This window comes from Macaca fascicularis, chromosome 10 (genome assembly GCF_037993035.2).
Source record: "Macaca fascicularis isolate 582-1 chromosome 10, T2T-MFA8v1.1".
In the NCBI taxonomy this organism is placed as follows: domain Eukaryota; kingdom Metazoa; phylum Chordata; class Mammalia; order Primates; family Cercopithecidae; genus Macaca; species Macaca fascicularis.
The window spans coordinates 22,185,492-22,203,570 of record NC_088384.1 but is presented as its reverse complement, the minus strand read 5'-3'; the positions used below and the strand labels follow the sequence as shown (position 1 = coordinate 22,203,570).

General features: G+C 52.2%; 1 long non-coding RNA gene across 1 annotated transcript in view; it reads right to left on the bottom strand.

Annotated features, from left to right (window-relative positions):
* The window catches only part of LOC135965455 (uncharacterized), a 42,579-nt gene extending 24,875 nt beyond the window's left edge, over window positions 1–17,704 (bottom strand). Inside the window, exon 1 of the long non-coding RNA XR_012418874.1 lies at window positions 17,588–17,704. This is a non-coding gene — a long non-coding RNA (uncharacterized lncRNA). The remainder of the gene's footprint in view (window positions 1–17,587) is intronic.
* Window positions 17,705–18,079: the final 375 nt, after the last annotated feature.

Sequence of the window (18,079 nt, the reverse complement as noted above, 5' to 3'; positions counted from 1 at the left end):
ATCACCTGAGGTCGGGAGATCAAGACCATCCTGGCTAACACAGTGAAACACCATCTCTATGAAAAATACAAAAAAATAGCTGGGCGTGGTGGTACATGCCTGTAATCCCAGCTACTCAGGAGGCTGAGGCAGGAGAATCGCTTAACCTGGGAGGTGGAAGTTGCAGTGAGACGAGATCGTGCCATTGCACCTTAACCTGGGCAATGAGAGCGAAACTCCCTCTCAAGGAAAAAAAAAAAAAAAGAGAGAGTAACAACAACAATCCCCCTAATATTTATGCACACAGGGGAAGGGACTAGGTCAGAGGCCCGAGCACAGGCTCCAAGGGTCTTGTGTCTGCTTTTCAGGGGTCACAGGGAAGTCTAGGGTGGTGGAAAAGCCCGGAGCCTCCCTACCTATACCACTCCAGTCACCGCTTCTCGAGCGCTCACTGCATTCCCCAAGGAATTCCAGGTACTGTCTCCTACTCCTCAGAGAAAAGAGGCTGCTCAGGGAGCTATTATGCCCACTTGGTTCCCAGCAGGAAGGGGTGGAGCCAGCATCCCCACCCTGCCCTGCCTTGATGTGCCCTATGCGCCCCGCCTGCCCAGTGCCTCCTCACTCTGGCCCCTGCCTTTGCTGGGGTGTTTCCCCACACTGGGCCCCTTCTGTGAGGAATAATAAAGCAAGTGTCAGACTGCGCTGAAGGGAGGCCCCCTCAGCCCAAAGCAGCCCTTCACCATTGTAGCCCTGCCGGGCTGTGGGCCCGAGCCCCAGCCTCTGCTGCAGCCTGGGGAGCAGAGCCAGGCAGGCAGCTCTGCTGAGGAGGCACAGCAGTGGTGGGAGGGGACCTGGGACAGGGAGGGGACCTAGGATGGGGGGATGGAGGCCTCTGGTGGCCTAATATCTTTGCCAGGACATGGTGGGCCCTGTGCCAAGTCCTGAGCAACCCCGGGTGAGATGGGCATCCCACAGGCCTGGGTTTAAAGCTGGTTCTGAGTAACACACGCTGGGTTTATCTGGGAACACACACACTGCTGAGAAAGTCACCTGAGGATCAGATCACCCCAGCTGCTTCCCTAGGAGGATTTGGGTGGCTGGGGACAGAAGAGAAGGGAGATTTTTCACTGTCTACCCTTTGCACCTTCAGACTTTTGAACCATTAATAAATAATTCAAAAAATTTAAGCCCTGGTTTGGTAAACCCTTTAGGATCTTGTTCTGAAATGGAGACCATTCCAACAAATGCCAGCTCTGTCACCACTAGCTCTGTGAGTTGCGAAGATCATGTCACCTCTCTGTGCCTCAGTTTCCTCCTCTGTGAAACAGAGATGCTAGAACTTGTCAACTATTCACAAGGTTATGAACGATCAAGATTTGGTCATCTGGCCAGGCATGGTGGCTCATACCTATAATCCTAGCACTTTGGGAGGCTGAGGCAGACAGATCACTTGAGGCCAGGAGTTTGAGACCAGCCTGGCCAACATGGCAAAACACTGTCTCTACTAAAAATATAAAAAATTAGCTGGGCATGCTGGCACATATCTATGATCCCAACTACTCAGGAGGCTGAGGTGGGGGGACTGCTTGAACTCAGGAGGCAGAGGTTGCAGTGAGCCAAGATCATGCCACTCCAGCCTGGGCAACAGAGCAAGACTCTGTTTAAAAAAAAGAAAAGAAAAGAAAAAAGACCGGGCACTGTGGCTCATGCCTGTAATCCTAGCACTTTAGGAGGCTGAGGCGGGTGGATCACTTGAGGTCGGGAGTTTGAGACCAGCCTGACCAAACATAGCTGGTTGTGGTGGCGCATGCCTATAATCCCAGCTACTTGGAAGGCTGAGGTGGGAGAATCGCTTGAACCTGGGAGGCGGAGGTTGTGGTGAGCTGAGACTGTGCCATTGCACTCTAGCCTGAGCAACAAGGGCGAAACTCCATCTCAAAAAGAAAAAAAAAAAAAAAAAATTGGCCCTTCAAAATTCCCCAGTGCTCTCCTCTGTACCACAAATGGTGCCAGGCACAGTGGGTGTCAAGGTGAGGACGAGGGGCTCACGGTCTGGTAGAGGAGGTAAACACATGAACAGATGCTTGCAACAAGAGGGATGAGTGCTGGACAGGGGAAACTGAGAGAGGCCAGTGGAGGAGCCTAACCCAGCCTGGGACAGGAAGGGCATCAAGGAAGGCTTCCTGGAGGAGGTGATGCCACAGCTGAGTCTTTTTAATTTTTTATTTTTCAAGACAGGGTTTCACTGTGGCTGCCCAGGCTGGAGTACACTGGTGCAATCTCAGCTCACTACAGCCTGACCTCCCAGGCTCAAGTGATCCTCCTGCCTCACCCTCCTGAATAGCTGGGGCTATAGACGCTCACCACCACACCCGGCTAATTATCGTATTTTTTGTAGAGACAGGGTTTCAATCATGTTGCCCGGGCTGGTCTTGAACCCCTGACCTCAAGTGATCCTCCCACCTCGGGCTCCTAAAATGCTGGGATTACAGATATGAGCCATTGCGCTCAGCCATACAGCTGAGTCTTGCAGGCTGACTATCAGTTTGTTGTTTAGTCAGAGGAGGAAGGGAGTCAGGAAACGGGGGTGCGGTGAGCAGTAAGGGTGAAGGCCAGAGCGGGGATGCAATGGTGCTTCCAGATGGAGCAGGAAGCAGGCTGGTGCTGAGAGCAGTGCGAAGCTGACGAAAGGCGTTTGCCGTGGACTTGACAGGATGGCCCGGCTTCAGACCCTTGATTCTACCATTTATCAGCTGTGTGACCTTGAGCAAAAATGATGTGACTACTGCTTACCCTATAGGGTTGTCCTGAGGATAAAAGCAAGTTAATGCATGTAAGGTGCTTAGAACTGTCCTCTGCAGACCCAGGTGCAGAGTGGCCATCAGGAAGATGCTGGCTAGGCTAGGTGCGGTGGCTCACGCCTATAATCCCAGTACTTTTGGAGGCCGAGGTAGGTGGTTCACCTAAGGTCAGGAGTTCAAGACCAGCCTGGCCAACAGGGTGAAACCCCATCTCTACTAAAAATACAAAATTAGCAGGGCATGGTGGCACATGCCTGTAATCCCAGCTACTGGGGAGGCTGAGGCAGGAGAATCGCTTGAATCCAGGAGGCAGAGGTTACAGTGAGCTGAGATCCAGCCTGGGTGACAAGAGTGAAACTCCATCTCAAAAAAAAAAAAAAAAAACAAAAGAAGAAGAAGATGCTGACTAAGTATGTCTGAATGGATGAACACATGAGCAAATAGGCCACCAAGCTCTCGACAGTTCCACACCCTCCTTGCAAACACCCAGTGTTGGGGCCCTCCCCGCTTCCTGCTCACGGATCAGACAGATGACCTGGAGGCACAGTGATGACCATCACCCCCACCCCCACGTTGGTCACAAAATGCCCACCCACGGCCATGCTCCCACTGTCTGCAGTGGCCTGGACTTGGTAGCCCCTGGGAAGCAGGCTTGAGGATGCTGGGAAAAGAGACCCGCATTTACTGTCACCTGCTCAAGCTGTGTCTAGCACAGGGATCCGCCTGCAATAAATCAGGTCTGACACTCCCTATTTTATGGATGCAGCTCAGGGAGGCAAGGGACTGGCCTAGAAAAAGCCAGGGGTCCTGCTCAGGGCTGTGGGGCTCCAAAGATGGGTATCTCCAGCAACCATCACCACCCAGGCCTAGTTCTTTCTTGCTTGCCTGGCCTGGTTGCTGGGGTCTCCATTTGGACACATGGAAGACCCAGTTCCAGGCCAGACCGGTGATTCACGCCTGTAATCCCAGCACTTTGGGAGGCTGAGGTGGGCAGATTACTTGAGGTGAGGAGTTCAAGACCAGCCTGGCCAACATGGCGAAACCCCCTCTCTACTAAAAATACAAAAATCAGCCAGGCATGGTGGTGCACGCCTGTAATCCCAGCTACTTGGGAGGCTGAGGCAGGACAATCTCTTGAATCCGGGAGGCAGAGGTTGCAGTGAGCAAAGATTGCGCTACTGCACTCCAGCCTACAGACAAAGTGAGATGCCATCTCAAAAAAAAAAAAAAAAAAACTCAGTTCCAAGGCAAAAGACTTGGGAGGTGGTGGGGCAATGTGAAGGAAACTCAGAAGCATGGATATCAGTGAGGATACCTTCAAGATCATTCAGTGTGCAAACAGGAAACCTGAGGCCCAGAGAGGTTCCATAAGCCATTTTAGGCCACCCAGTCCACCCATGGCAGGGCTGGGATGGAACTTTGTCCTTCTTCTTAAGGCATAACCTGCCCTGATGTGCCAGGCACCCGGTGGTTGGGGACTGGGGGTGTGGTGGGGTGGGGCTGCAGGCTGTGGCGTGAGACAACCTGACTGCAAACCAGGACCCAGAAAAGAATAGGCCAGGAGTGGTTTGCAAGCAGTTTTGCTGGAGCGAGCCCAAAGGGAGCCATAAATCAGGCACTGCGGCTGCTGGTCAGGAGCAGGGACTAGCATCCAGCAGGGATGCCTGCCCCCGATCTGGGCCCTTCGCCCACCACAGTGACAGGGTTGCTGCAGAGGCTGTGGAGGCCCAGGCTGTGTCCCCAGCCCTGCTGCAGCCTGCAGGGGGAGGAATGTGGGAGGAGATGCTGAGTCGGGCTCAACTGGCTCTAGCTGCAGTGAGAGCAGAATGCCCAGAAAGGCTGGCTGGATGTGGCCTGTTGACCTTACCCTGCAGCCGGGTGGAAGGAGAGGACGGGACAGGAGGGAGGCTTCAGTCTCGGGCTGGCCAGAGGGTCATGCCTTCTGCAGCTGGGCCTGAAGAAACGGGGGTAGGGAAAGGGGCCCCGAGCCTCACTGAGGAGCCAAGAGCTTCTTTGGGTGCATGGACTGGGTCTGAAAAGGGAGCATCCAGGCTCCACCTCGGGAGGTGGTTAATGCTCTGGGGCAGGGACAGGGACAGGAGAGCTGGCCCTGACATAATTCACCGTGTGACAGGTTAGTCAGGGGAGGGGACAAAAGGCACCTGATGGCTGATGATCATATTAATGACAGCAGTAGTGACGACAATGGTTCCTGTGTATTTAGTGTAGACACTATGCCAGCCACTGTGAGGCTCAGCACGACCCTAGCAGGGAGGTACCATTTATTCCCCTTTTTACAGATGAGGTAACCAAGGGCCAGAGTGATGAAGTGATGGCCTTCACAGCGAGGGGTTATTTTTGCTCCAATCAGCCCTGGCAAACCCTTGCGTGTCCCTTGTCCAGGGCTCTGAACTCCAGGCGGGCTGCGGCACAGGCCCTTGCGGTCCCTCCTCTATCCCCTGCATGGTGCCTTGCACACAAACCACACTTGGTACTCAACAATGAGCGGATATGTGAAGTCAGCCCCGCTGGGTGCAGACGGAGAGAACATCCAATCCCCCCACCACCCTTCTCTACACCTGAGCAAAGCCCATGGTCCGATCTGAGCAGCACAGTGTCCAAAGAGGTGGCCAAGGCCTGGAAAATCCCCCCCCATTTCACAGATGAGAAAACTGAGGCTCAGGGAGGTTATGTAGCTTGCTTGGGGCCCCCAGCCAGCTAGTAGGGGCCCAGGCCCCTTCCCCTTCTCCAGAACCTATCAGCCCTCTCTGGAGGAGGAGGCTCCACCAGGACCTCATCTCCTCCACACTCACCCCATCCTGTGAAGTGGTCCTATCAGGGACAGGGGGTTAAACTGAGGCTCAGCAAGGCTAGTGGCCTACCCAAGGCCACAGGCACGGAGCCAGGACTCCCCTGCTGACTCCCAACTTGCCCTCTGCCACATGCTGGGTCAGGAGCCCCAGTCTGAAGCTCTCACAACCCCTGGACTTGCTGCCTCTATCAGTTCTTACAAAATTGGCCCCAAACTTGCTAGGGCGCTGGGAGCCTGTCTTCTTCATGGCTGTATTCCCAATGGAGGGTGGAGCCTGAAACACATCTTAGGAAATGTCTGCTGAATGGATGAGACAGAAGGAGGGAAGGGCCAGGTGCAGTGGCTCACACCTGTAATCTCAGCACTTTGAGAGACCAAGGTAGGAGAACTGCGTGAGCCTGGGAGTTCGAGACCAGTCAGGCAACATGGTGAGATGGGGTGTCTCCACAAAAAAAAAAAAAAAAAATTAAAAAAAAATATATATATGTATAAAATAACAAAATTAGCCAGGCATAGTGGTGTGCACCTGTAGTCCCAGCTACTCGGGAGGCTGAGGATGAAGTGGGTGGATGGCTTGAGCCCAGGAGGTCAAGGCTGCAGTGAGCTGAGATTGTACCACTGCACTCCAGCCTGGGCGACACAGCAAGTCTTTGTCTCTAAAACAAAAAAGGGAAAGGAATGGGAAAGGGAAAGGAAAGAAAGAAAGAAAAGAAGGGTAGAAGGGAGAAATGGGGATGGGGTCTAGTGAGCAGGTCTTCTGACTCCTAAATCAAGAACTCTTTCGACATTTTGGGGTCTTATGCCTCTGGAGAATCACCCACACAATCCTGCACAGTGTGGGGGATTCCTGATCCCTTGTACAGGTCCGCAGGAGTCAAATCCCTGTACTGCACGTTAAGAACCCTGTGCCATGCCACTCAACCCTGTCCTGAGGACACGACTCATGCAAATGCACTTATAAAAGTCCAAAGCACGGCACACACTTCAGTTAACTCATCTGGAACCGTGAGGATGCGCTTAGCCATAGTCCCCGGCACACCCTGCAGGAGTCCCAACACCATTCCTCCGCCTCCCCTATTCTCAGCGGCTGCTGCTCCTCCCCAGGAGCTGCTGCCAGCTAGGGACATGCTAGAATGCCCATTAATACCACTTTAGGCCAGCAGCTGGTGCTGGCAGCCTCAGGGGTGGGGGCTGCCTGAGTCCTAACTCTGGATCCTCTGCTGACTCAGCAGGATCCTACCTCTCCTCCCCTAAAACCATCTTAGGGCATAGAGGATGGGCGGGGTCCAAGGCCTAGGAACTCCCCCAGTGCCCAGACTGCTGCTGCAGACACAACTAGTAAAAGTTGTGTTTACCGAGAATTTTCAAGGCCAAAAAAATGGTATTAGTTTCCCCCTCCCCCACCTCATGTTTTCTCACTGAATCCCAGATGAAGCTGGTACCATTAGCATCCTTTTGTTTGTTTTCGTTTTGAGAGGGAGTCTTGCTCTGTCGCCCAGGCTGGAGTGCAGTGGAGCAATCTCGGCTCACTGCAACCTCTGCCTCCCGGGTTCAAGCGATTCTCCTGCCTTAGCCTCCTGAGTAGCTGGGACTATAGGTGCCTACCACCACGCCCAGCTAATTTTTGTATTTTTAGTAGACATAGGGTTTTACCATGTTGGCCAGGCTGGTCTTTAACTCCTGACCTCAGGTGATCTGCCCGCCTCGGCCTCCCAAAGTGCTGAGATTACAGGTGTGAGCCACCATGCCCAGCCAGCATCCCATCTTATACAGGGGAAACTGAGATACAGAAAGGAAAGGTCACTTGCCTGAGATGCCTTACTGAGAATTGGAAGTGTTGGCGTTCAGCTGTGGGTCTGTCTCACCTCGGAGGTGACGTCTGAACTATTAGGGGAGTAAGCCTCCCCAAGCAGTTACTGCTGATTGCTCAAAGGCAGCTGCTCCCCTTCACCCATGCAGGGGGTCTATCCTTGGAAACTTGTGCCAGGGACGTTCTGAGTAAGGTAGAAGATTTATGTTCATTAGACTTTCTCAGAGGATGCAGTTTGCTGACCCTCGGGTTGTCTCTTCATCTGCAGTCATAAAACATTCAAGCCAGAAGGCACTCTGATGATTGGAAATGTCTAGTCTCTGTAATTTTTTTTTTTTTTTTTTTTTTTGAGACAGGGTCTCACTCTGTTGCCAAGGCTGTGGCGTGATCACAGATCACTGCAGTCTCAACCTCCTGGGCTCAGGTGATCCTTCTGCCTCCACCTCCCAGATAGCTGGGACCATAGGTACATGTCATCATGCCTAGCCAGTTTTTTGTATTTTTTGTAGAGACAGGGTTTTGCCATGTTGCCCAGACTGGCCTCAAGCTCCTGGGATCAAGTGATCCTCCCACCTCAGCCACCCAAAGTGTTAGGATTACAGGTGTGAGTCACTGTGCCTAGCCCATTTTCTTTTTAGAGATGGGGCCTCGCTTTGTCGCCCAGGCTGGAGCACAGTAGCATGATTATAGCTCACTGCAGCCTCAAACTCCTGGGCTTAAGTGATTCTCCCACCTCAGCTCCCCAAGTAGCTGGGACTACAAGCGTGAGCCACTGCACTAGGCTAATTTGAACTTTTTAAATTTTTTATTGTAGAGACAGGGTCTTGCTTTGTTGCCCAGGCTGGACTCAAACTCCTGGCTTCAAGCAATCCTCCCTCCTCCACCTCCCAAAGTTCTGGGATTATAGGCATGAGCCACCATGCCTGGTCTGGTCTCTACCTTTTACTAATGGGAAAACTGAAGCCCAGAGATGCAGGGAACTTGGCTAAAGTGTGCCTAAATTATAGTTAATTAGGAACAAATGTAATCCTCAAAGCCAGTTCTCCTGACATTCATGTCAAAACTCCCTAAAATCAAAGAACATCGGCTCGGGAAGGAACATTCCAAGTCTCCCAGTCCAAGCCTCTCATTTCACAGCAGGAGAAAGCTTGACCCAGAGAGAAGCGGAATATGCCTAAGAGTGACATACAGGCAGGCAGAACGCACCATCCATGAATCCCAAAGTTAGTTTTTACTATATGTGTCCTAAGGCATATAAAGTGACTTCTCCGAGCTTCACCTTTGAAATGGAAATAAAATCTACAGTATAGGGTTCACTGTCAGGAGGAGAAACGATACATGAAATGCCCTTGGGCCAGCACCCAGCACTTAGTGGGTACTCAGTGCATGGTATCTATTATTAATACTGCTAGAGCCTTGTCATTTCCCCCTCTGCCATTCTGCCTTCCAGGTCAGACCTTTCTCCATACAGTATAGTGGATAAGACTGGGGACTACTGCTTCAGCCACTTGTCAGCAGGGTGACTTTGGATTGGTTACTGCCCAGCAACTCTGGGCCTCAAATGCCTCATCAGTAAATTGGGGACAGAATAACAGTACCTACCAGACAGGGCTGTGGGAGGGGAAATAATGCATGTGACTGGCCTTCACACAAAGCCAGGCACATAGTCAGTGCTCAATAAATGTGGGCTACTACTGTTACCAGTTACTTCCACAGCCATGTCTCATGTCTGTCACCATCCCAGACTGCAGGGAGTCTGGTCCACCAGGAAGTGACCGGTCCCCAACCTCCAGGGCTCTCCAGTCTCAAGGGTGCTGACACAGCAAGGGAAGGAGCTCCCAGTACATCCACACCGGCTCGCCTGACCTAGCTCTGATTTCTCAGGTGCCTGTGTAGGGGCGAGAATTCTGAGCATGCTGGACGAAATCCCGATTTTTTGCATTCATGTAAGTGTCTTGGAAGAGTCCCCATTTTACTCGCGCAGAAATTGAGGTCTGGGGAGGAGGAAGAGGCTGCTGCCCACGGACACACAGGTGCCAGGACCAATGTCTGGGGAGGAGGAGAAGGGCGCTGCCCACGGACACACAGGCGCCAGGACTTGATGCACCGGTGTCCTTGCTTGTGGCTGGGTCCTTCTGGGACGATCCCCTTTCCCAGGATCCCGCCCCTAGGAAGAGTACCTGCCATGCCCCTACCTGAGCCCCACCCCTTGAGTTCTTTGAGCACCGCTGCCCCCGGGCTGTTACGATGAGGGAAGCCACGGCGGCCAAGGCCACGGGTACCTTCCAGCAGCCCCTGGGGATGCCAATGATGCGACGCCACGGCGACCAAGGCGGGGCTGAAGGCGGCGCACCCCGCTTCCCTGAGCCAGGGCCTTTGGAGGAGCGCTCGTCAATTTTCGGAGACCGGATGAAGCATTCGGGCGTTCCCACTGCGGAAGGGCGGGGATGGCTGTGACGCAGGCGTGCCCGCCGCCGCCTGCAGGGGGCGCTGTTGCTGGCGCGATTCTATCAAGTGCAGAGCCAGCCTAGTATGCCCAGGCAGAGAAACCGGTTCTCTAGTCCCAGAGCCTCGGTTTCCCCCTCTGGAAAGTGTGTGTGTGTTTGTGACAGGGTCTCTCTCTGTTGCCGAGGCTGGAGTGCACTGGCGTGATCTCGGCTCACTGCAACCTCCGCCTTCCCGGGATTAAGCGATCCTCCCACCTCAGTCTCCTGAGTAGCTGGGGCCACAGGCACACCACTACACCGGGTTAATTTTTTTTTTTTTTTTTTTTTTTTTTGTAGAAATGTTTCTCTGTGTTGCCTGGGCTGGTCTCAAGCTCTTGGGCTCAAGCGATCCTCTCTCTTGGCCTCCCAAAGTGCTGGGATTACAGGTGTGAGCCACTGTGCCACCAAAAGTCGGTTTGATGACAAATCTTGTGAAGCTACAGTAGGACCCAGATAAATTTGTGAAAGGAACCAGAAGACACTGATAAATAATCAAATTATTAACCTCCCTACACCTGTTTGTTGATCTGTAAATGGGGATAATTGCACGTTCCTTCCCCATGGATATGCAAACGTGGAAAAACACAAAGGGCCTGGCACCTTATAAGCACCTAATAAAGGGCAATGACTGTGATCACGGGCAAAACACCCTGCCAAGCCAGAAAATAACATCCAAGTCCCGGTTCTCGTCCTCACGGACCTCCAGCTGCAGAACCAGAGGCGAGGCAGTGAGAGTCAGGCCTGCCACTGACCTCTTGGGTTTCAGTTTCATCATCTGTACCTCTGATGGTCTCTAAGGCCCTCTGAGCCCAGCTTTCTTCAACGCTGGCTTGTGAAATGCAGCCCAAGATAGATTATAATGACATGAATAACATGGAGCAACATCTATGGGAAGTCACCGCTGAATGGCATTTATTCATTCAACAAGTTTTACTAATAATCTGGTACCATGCCCTAGGAATACAACATTAAATAAGAGATGGCTCTTGCCCTTATAAAGCTCCTACCAGTCCAGTTAGGAGAGAAATAGATAGCCCTTCAAATACCGTGTTGGGATTAGAACGAGCAACTGTGGGAGCCTAAAGGAAGCAGTTATCACAACCTTGGGGTTAGCAAAGCTCCTGAGGGAGCGGGTAACCTGGAATGTCTCGAGGATTAAGAGGAGTGACCTGAAGAGTCGGGGAGTGAATACTGGGGTGGAGAACGGATTTCAGAGAGAAAGCCAGGGTGCAAGAGAATGTTGCAGAATGAATAATTGCATGGAGATGGGCCCAGACAGAAGAGGTTAAGGTAGGGAAGGACACAACTGCCCCCTCTGTCCAGCCCTGCCCCCTCCTAAGCTGCCACCAGGGAACATTCTGTGTCCTTCTGTCTGGGCCTCAAATGTCCCTCCATTTGTTCACCCACTGTACACATCCTGAGCCACCCAGGTGCAAGAGCCACTCTCTGTCCCCTCAGCTCATGGTCTAGGAGGGGTAAGAAGGCATGAGCACCAGGGACTCCAGTACATGTCATCCCCTGGATCCCAGGACAGGCACTTATGGGCAGGGCACACGGCTCCACAGAGAAAAGGACATGAAGGATGAGGGAGAAAGGCATTCCCAGCAGAGGGCCAGTCTTGAGGTGGGACAGGGTGGCATTCTAGAGCCAGACTGCAAAGTTTTGAATCCTGGTTCTGTGCTTGGCAAATGATTTCAACTCTTCAGGCCTGTTTACTCGTCAAAGCTTCTTAGAGTTGCGGAGCCTAGGGCTGCGCATGGTGGCTCACACCTGTAATCCCAGCACATTGGGAGGCCGAGGCGGGCGGATCACGGGGTCAGGAGATCGAGACATTCCTGGTTAACATGGTGAAACCCTGTCTCTACTAAAAATACAAAAAAAAAAAAAATTAGCTGGGCATGGTGGCACGTGCCTGTAGTCCCAGCTACTCAGAAAGCTGAGGCAGGAGAATCTCTTGAACCTGGGAGGCAGAGGTTGCAGTGAGCTGAGATCTCGCCACTCTACTCCAGTGAGACTCCACCTCAAAATACTAAATAGAGTTGTGGAGCCTACATGAGATGATGTTTGTAAAAGTCTGTGTGAAAGACTCCGCAGGAGCTCGAACATGAGCCTGGAAAGTTCGCCGACGCCAGATCCAGAGTCAGTTCTCCTGCTCTAGGGACACTGGCTCAGAATGCACATCCCCAGGCTCTTCTGTAAGAGATTCTGACTTGGATAATCTGGACGAGCCCAGGAATTTGCAATGAAATTCTGTGGTGACCACCACAGAAGCAAAACGTTTAATAGAAAGTACATTTTCTCCACTAACTCCCACTAACAGAGAGCAAAGACTTCAAGCTCTGCTTCCTCTTTCCTCCGCCACTAACCTCCCCAGATGCCAGAAGGTAGTTCAGGTGCCCAGCAGAGCTTTCCCGGCTGTGTGTGGCCAGGTCCCTGAGTTCAGGTCCACTCTGGGTCCCTGCAGTTTTCCATGCACAGGGAGTGCCTGGCTCGGGGCTGAGGCAGAGGTTTCAGAAACTTTCTTGGCATGTCTCTCTCATGCTGGCATCTGTTGTCTTTGGCAATGCCAGGCTGCCCCCGAGTCCTCCATGTCCCCACACAGCTGACTGCAGAGAGAGAAGCCAGGGTGCAGCTGCCCGTGGGCAGGGCAAGCTTCATGTCCACCAAGCCTGCGGCTGTGCCCATTTGCAGGGGCTTCTTTTTCTTCTTTTTTTTAAGAGACAGGGTCTCACTCTGTCACCTAGACTGGAGTGCAATGGCACAATTATAGTTCACAGAAGCCTTGAACTCCTGGGCTCAATGATCCTTCCAGCTCAACCTCGCAGGGAGCTGGATCTACAGATGCACACAACCACATCCAGCTAATTTTCAAATTGTTTTATAGAAACAGGGTCTCACTTTGTTGCCCACGCTGGTCTTAAACTCCTGGGCTCAAGCGATCCTCCCACCTTGGCCTCCCAATGTGCTGGGATTATAGGCGAGAGCCACTGTGCCCAGCCTGCGGGGGCGCCTCTTTTAGGGCTCAGTAATGCCAACATTGGCCATCAGGAATGAACTTTTATCCAACTGTTAATTCTTCCTCAAGTCCCAAAATCCATTTTTGTTTGTTTGTTTGTTTTTCCAAGACAGAGTCTTGCTCTGTCATCCAGGCTGGAGTGCAATGGCACGATCTCAGCTCACTGCAACCTCCGCCTCCTGGGTTCAAGCGATTCTCCTGCCTCAGCCTCCCAAGTAGCTGGGATTACAGGCACACACCACCACACCCGGCTAACTTTTGTAGTTTTAGTAGAGACGGGGTTTCACTATGTCGTCCAGGTGTCTTGAACTCCTGACCTCAGGTGATCCGCCTGCCTTGGCCTCCCAAAGTGCTGGGATTACAGGCGTGAGCCACCGCGCTTGGCCCCCAACATCCCAATTTAAACTCTGGGATGAATCTTTCTCTAAAATATACTATGGGCCCTCTCCTCCTTCTCCCCCAGAATAAAGAGATGAAACAGCACTGAAACCTTTTTTTATTGTTTTCCTGAGAGCCAATATGGATACTGGGAGGTGCAAGGGTCCTGGACAAAGCCTAGATGTGACCCACAGCCCCTCCACCACCTTGGTCTGTGGCCTTGGCAGGTCACGTTCCTTCTCAGTGTTGATGTTCTACTCTGTAGAGGACAGTGACCTTGCACAGCTGACAGAGTTGTTGCAGACGCCACGTATGTACGTGAAGCACAGCAGGCAGGTGCCCACCATGTAAAGGATGACAAAGCTGTTTTCTCCATCACTCAAGATTTACACTGTGAACCCAGGTGCAGTAGCTCACATTAGTAATCCAAGCACTTTGGGAGGCTGAGGCGAGTGGATCACTTAAGGTCAGGAGTTCAAGACCAGACCAGGCTGGCCAAGATGGCAAAACCCCATCTCTACTAAAAATGCAAAAATTAGCCAGGCATGTGGTGCATGCCTGTAATTCCAGCTACTCAGGAGGCTGAGGCACGAGAATCACTTGAACCTGGAAGGCGGAGGTTGCAGTGAGCTGAGATTGCGCCACTGCACTCCAGCCTGGGTGACAGAGCAAGACTAAAAAAAAAAAAAGATTTACACTGTGAACACCAATCACTGTCCCATGGCTTCTTTCTACTCATCTATCTCCTCAATCAGGATCATCCAGAAAGCTGAGCTGGTCATCGTTTTAACTTACTGACTATGCTGCCTGGGAAACCTCCTTGCCTCAAGACAACTCAGAGAATATAAAAACCTGGGGGAAGGCCGGGCACGGTGGCTCAAGCCTGTAATCCCAGCACTCTGGGAGGCCGAGACGGGCGGATCACGAGGTCAGGAGATCGAGACCATCCTGGCTAAGACGGTGAAACCCCGTCTCTACTAAAAAATACAAAACACTAGCCGGGCGAAGTGGCGGGAGCCTGTAGTGCCAGCTACTCGGGAGGCTGAGGCAGGAGAATGGCTAAACCCGGGAGGCGGAGCTTGCAGTGAGCTGAGATCTGGCCACAGCACTCCAGCTTGGGCGACAGAGTGAGACTCCGTCTCAAAAAAAAAAAAAAACCTGGGGGAAAAGAAACAAGTTTTGATTGAGCCCATTTTCAATCCTCCTTGCTTCCACCAAGGCACCAGAAGAAACCCAAAGAGCAAAGCCCCTCGCCAGCTGTGACGGAATCAGGAAAGTGCTGGGTCCAGGTGGGCCTGCCTTGAATGCGAGATGTACAGTCTTGTAGTTCAGTATTCCTGCTGCAGAGCCCATAAGACCTGAGTTCAAATCCCAGCTCCACCACTTTTCAGATATATAACCTGGGGCAAGTTATTCAATCTGAGCCATCATTTTCTTAAAAACTTATTTATTTATTATTATTAATTGAAATAGAGTCTTGCTATGTTGCCCAAGCTGGTCTCAAGCTCCTGGGGTCAAGTGATCCTCTCACCTTGGCCTTCCAAAGTGCTGGGATTACAGGCATCAGCTACCATGACCAGCCTCTCTGAGTCTTCATTTCTCAAACCATGACACGGGGATAGTAATGGTATCTATTTCATAGGATTGCAAGAATAAGAGAAGCCAGGCATCTCCTTCTTTCCTGAGATGACAGCCTTTATTCCCATTGCTACTTAGCCTCTTGCTCTAGGTAAGAAGAGTAATGACAGCCCTGGGGCACTTGTAACTTGGCAAGCCCCACTCAGTTACTAGATGAAAGTCCAATGAACCATCTCACTCTCCATCTTGGGAACCACAGCCCAAGAATCATTCATCCATAGTCTCCCACAGCAGGAACTAGAGCAGGGGAGATAGGGCGGACCTGTGACCCCATCCTCCAGTTCCTGGCCTTTGGGTAGAATCCAGCTTCCCACCTGGTGCACTCCCAGGGTGGCAGATGGGCAGGCGGGCAGGCACCTGCTGCAGGCCTGCGTCAGCGGTGGCTGGTCCCTGGGGGTTAAGGCTGTGGGTGGAAGCCAGGAGGCGGACGCTTATGCAAAACTGCACACAGTTTAGTTTTTTGTTGTCTGTGTCCTAAAGGGAGTAGGCGTGGGGAGACTGCCGCCCTTTTATTATAAATCAGATTCAAACGCAGCAAAAAGAGAGCATCTCTAAGGAGGGACAGGAGAAAAAACGAGGGAGAGGAAGAAAAAGGAAAAGGAAAGGAATAAAGAGGAGAAATTGGGGGGAAAGAGGGAGGGATATAATAGAGGGAGAAGGAAGAGGGGGAAGGGAATGCAGTGGAGAAAGGAGGGGCAAGAGGAGAGACGGAGAATGTGGGGCATGATGGACATTCACAGGGAAAGGAAACAGGAAGAAAGGCTCAGCACTTTCTAAAAGGAATTGCTGAACATAAAAAGGAACAGGCAGTGCAGGAGCAGGGTGAGTCTGCAGGCAACAGAGCCGGCAACGTTTGAGCCTCAGCAAAGGGGACCACACAGCTCGGGCTGGGAGGCTTCAGGCCCCAGGATGGGGGCCACACTTTCAAGACCTCCTTCTCCAGTCATCCTGTGGGCAGCCTCCCTGGGGCCTGGAACTGCCCAGATGCCCAGTGCTAACATGTCTGGGTGATAACAGGCCTCTCCGGCAGAGCCTCGCAGACATCCTGAAACTACTTGCTATGCACCCACCGTATGCCAGACAATATTCCAAGCACCGGAGAAGTCAGCAGTGAATAAAACAAACAAAAATCCCTGTCCCGATGAAGTTCTATTTTAGTGGAGAAGATAAGACACATTGTAGCGTGTCAGAAAAGGTCAAGTCCTATGGAGAAAAACCAAGCAGCAAAAGAGAATGAGGAATTTAGCATCTGCATCCCCAACAGTGGTCATATGTAGCTCCCACAGAGGTGACACAGTGTCAGAGGGTACCCGGGCCGGGAAGCGGGTTCTCACACGCAGGCTATGCTGGTGTTGGGTTATGGGCCACAGAGACTTACAGATGGGTGATCTGTCAGAGGCCAGACCCCAGCCCCAGGCCCAGAAAGCTGCCCATCCCCTCTCTGATGGTCTCTCAATCCTCTACCCTCAGACCATGTTGGCCTCTACTGTGCAAGAGAAACAAGTTTCCACCCTGTGTGTCCTGTGCCAGCTCAGGTCTGGATGAGCTGAGACACTGGGCTCTGCTGTGTCACTGAGTCAACTCAGGCAACCCACTTCCTCACTCGGGCCTCAGTCTACTTGCCTATAAAATAGGGACAATGATCCCTGCCTAATGAACACTGAGTAACAGCAAGGCTGGTGGCTGTTTAAGCGCTTACTGCTTTATCCTTCACCCTGCATGTATGTTCCTGAAGAGCACCAGCCTTGGGGTCCAGAAAAGCCCAGGGACAGCAGGGGCCGAGACCCAAATCTCAGTGTGTCCTTCACTGTGAGCCACTGGACCCTTGTCCGGGAGACACATGGGGACAAGAAGGGCCCAAGGGCAGGAAGTCTGGGAAACTCAGCACACTCTACTTGCCTTTGGGAGATTCACAATGCTCACTGCCAAGTCCAGGCTCTGGGAAGATATACTCCAAGAACTGTGGGTAGATGGATGGATGGACGGATAGATAGATGAATATATTATTCTACTCACTTCCAAATGGTAAGAATCCCAGGGAGGAAGGTGAAAGTGATTCAAGCCCCAAGAACTCAGGGCAGAACCATTCACAGCCCCTCTAGACCACAAGTTTGGCTGGAAAATAGACGGAACTTATTCATTCATTGATTCATTCACACAACACACAGTGGTAAAAGCAGCGTTAGAGATGAGCCCTGGGAACCATGGGAACAACTAGGAGGGGACAATTAACTAAATATGGGGGTGAAGGTAGCCAGGGATGGCTTTCTGGAGGTGAGACTGAAGGGTCCTTTGGGGGAACTGACCTCAGGGCTCGAGCCCTCATGCCATTTTTTCCAGCCACAAGAGTCATGCTTGGGGCTTCTTGGACTACATAGGCAGCTTCAATCTGACGGTTGTAGCCCCCTGGCCTCAAAACAGTCCCTCTTGGAGCCCCCTTTTTACCCCAAATCCCTAGTCCTCTTTGCTATCAGCTGCTTGTGAGCCTTCTCACATCCAGAGAATATATCGGCATTCTGCAGACCGAAAAGACCCAGAGGAACAAGGCTCCAATGGCAAAATTCCAAGTAGAATGACAAATAAATGGGGAGCCATCTGAGAGCAAGGGAGTCCTGCCCAACACCCCCTCCCCATGCCTTTCTCAGGGACCTCAGACCAGCCACTCACCTCCATCCTCCCAGAACCACCTGCAACCAGCCCGTTGCCCCTTGCAAACTGGAGCATGACTGGATCTTTAGATGGGGGAAAAATGCTTCATCATGTTCTGCTTCTTCATGCAAAACCAGAAACTCCCTCCCCCTCTTCCCTCCTCCCAGCGCACTCTCCTTCCAGTAAAACATGGTTAAAGGGACAGCGCCATCACTTTCCCAGCTCTGAGGGTCTGCTTAGAACCAGGGGCCTTGGAAGGAGACAGAGGGCAAAGAGAAAGGAACTGGCAGAGGTCTTTCCTGGGGGATCTGTCTGTTCTGTCCTGGGAATCCTGGAGCAGGAAAACTCGGGTAAAGTGGGGGTGTAGTGGGGGTTGAGATAACCGCCTGGGGGAGATTCAGAGTGCAAGTAGGAGTCTACAAACTCTCAAGGGGGTCTCAGGGCTCCCGGCATCCCCAGGGGTCCTTTCGCAGGGGTCCCTATGCAGGAGGAGAACAGCCCAGAAAACAG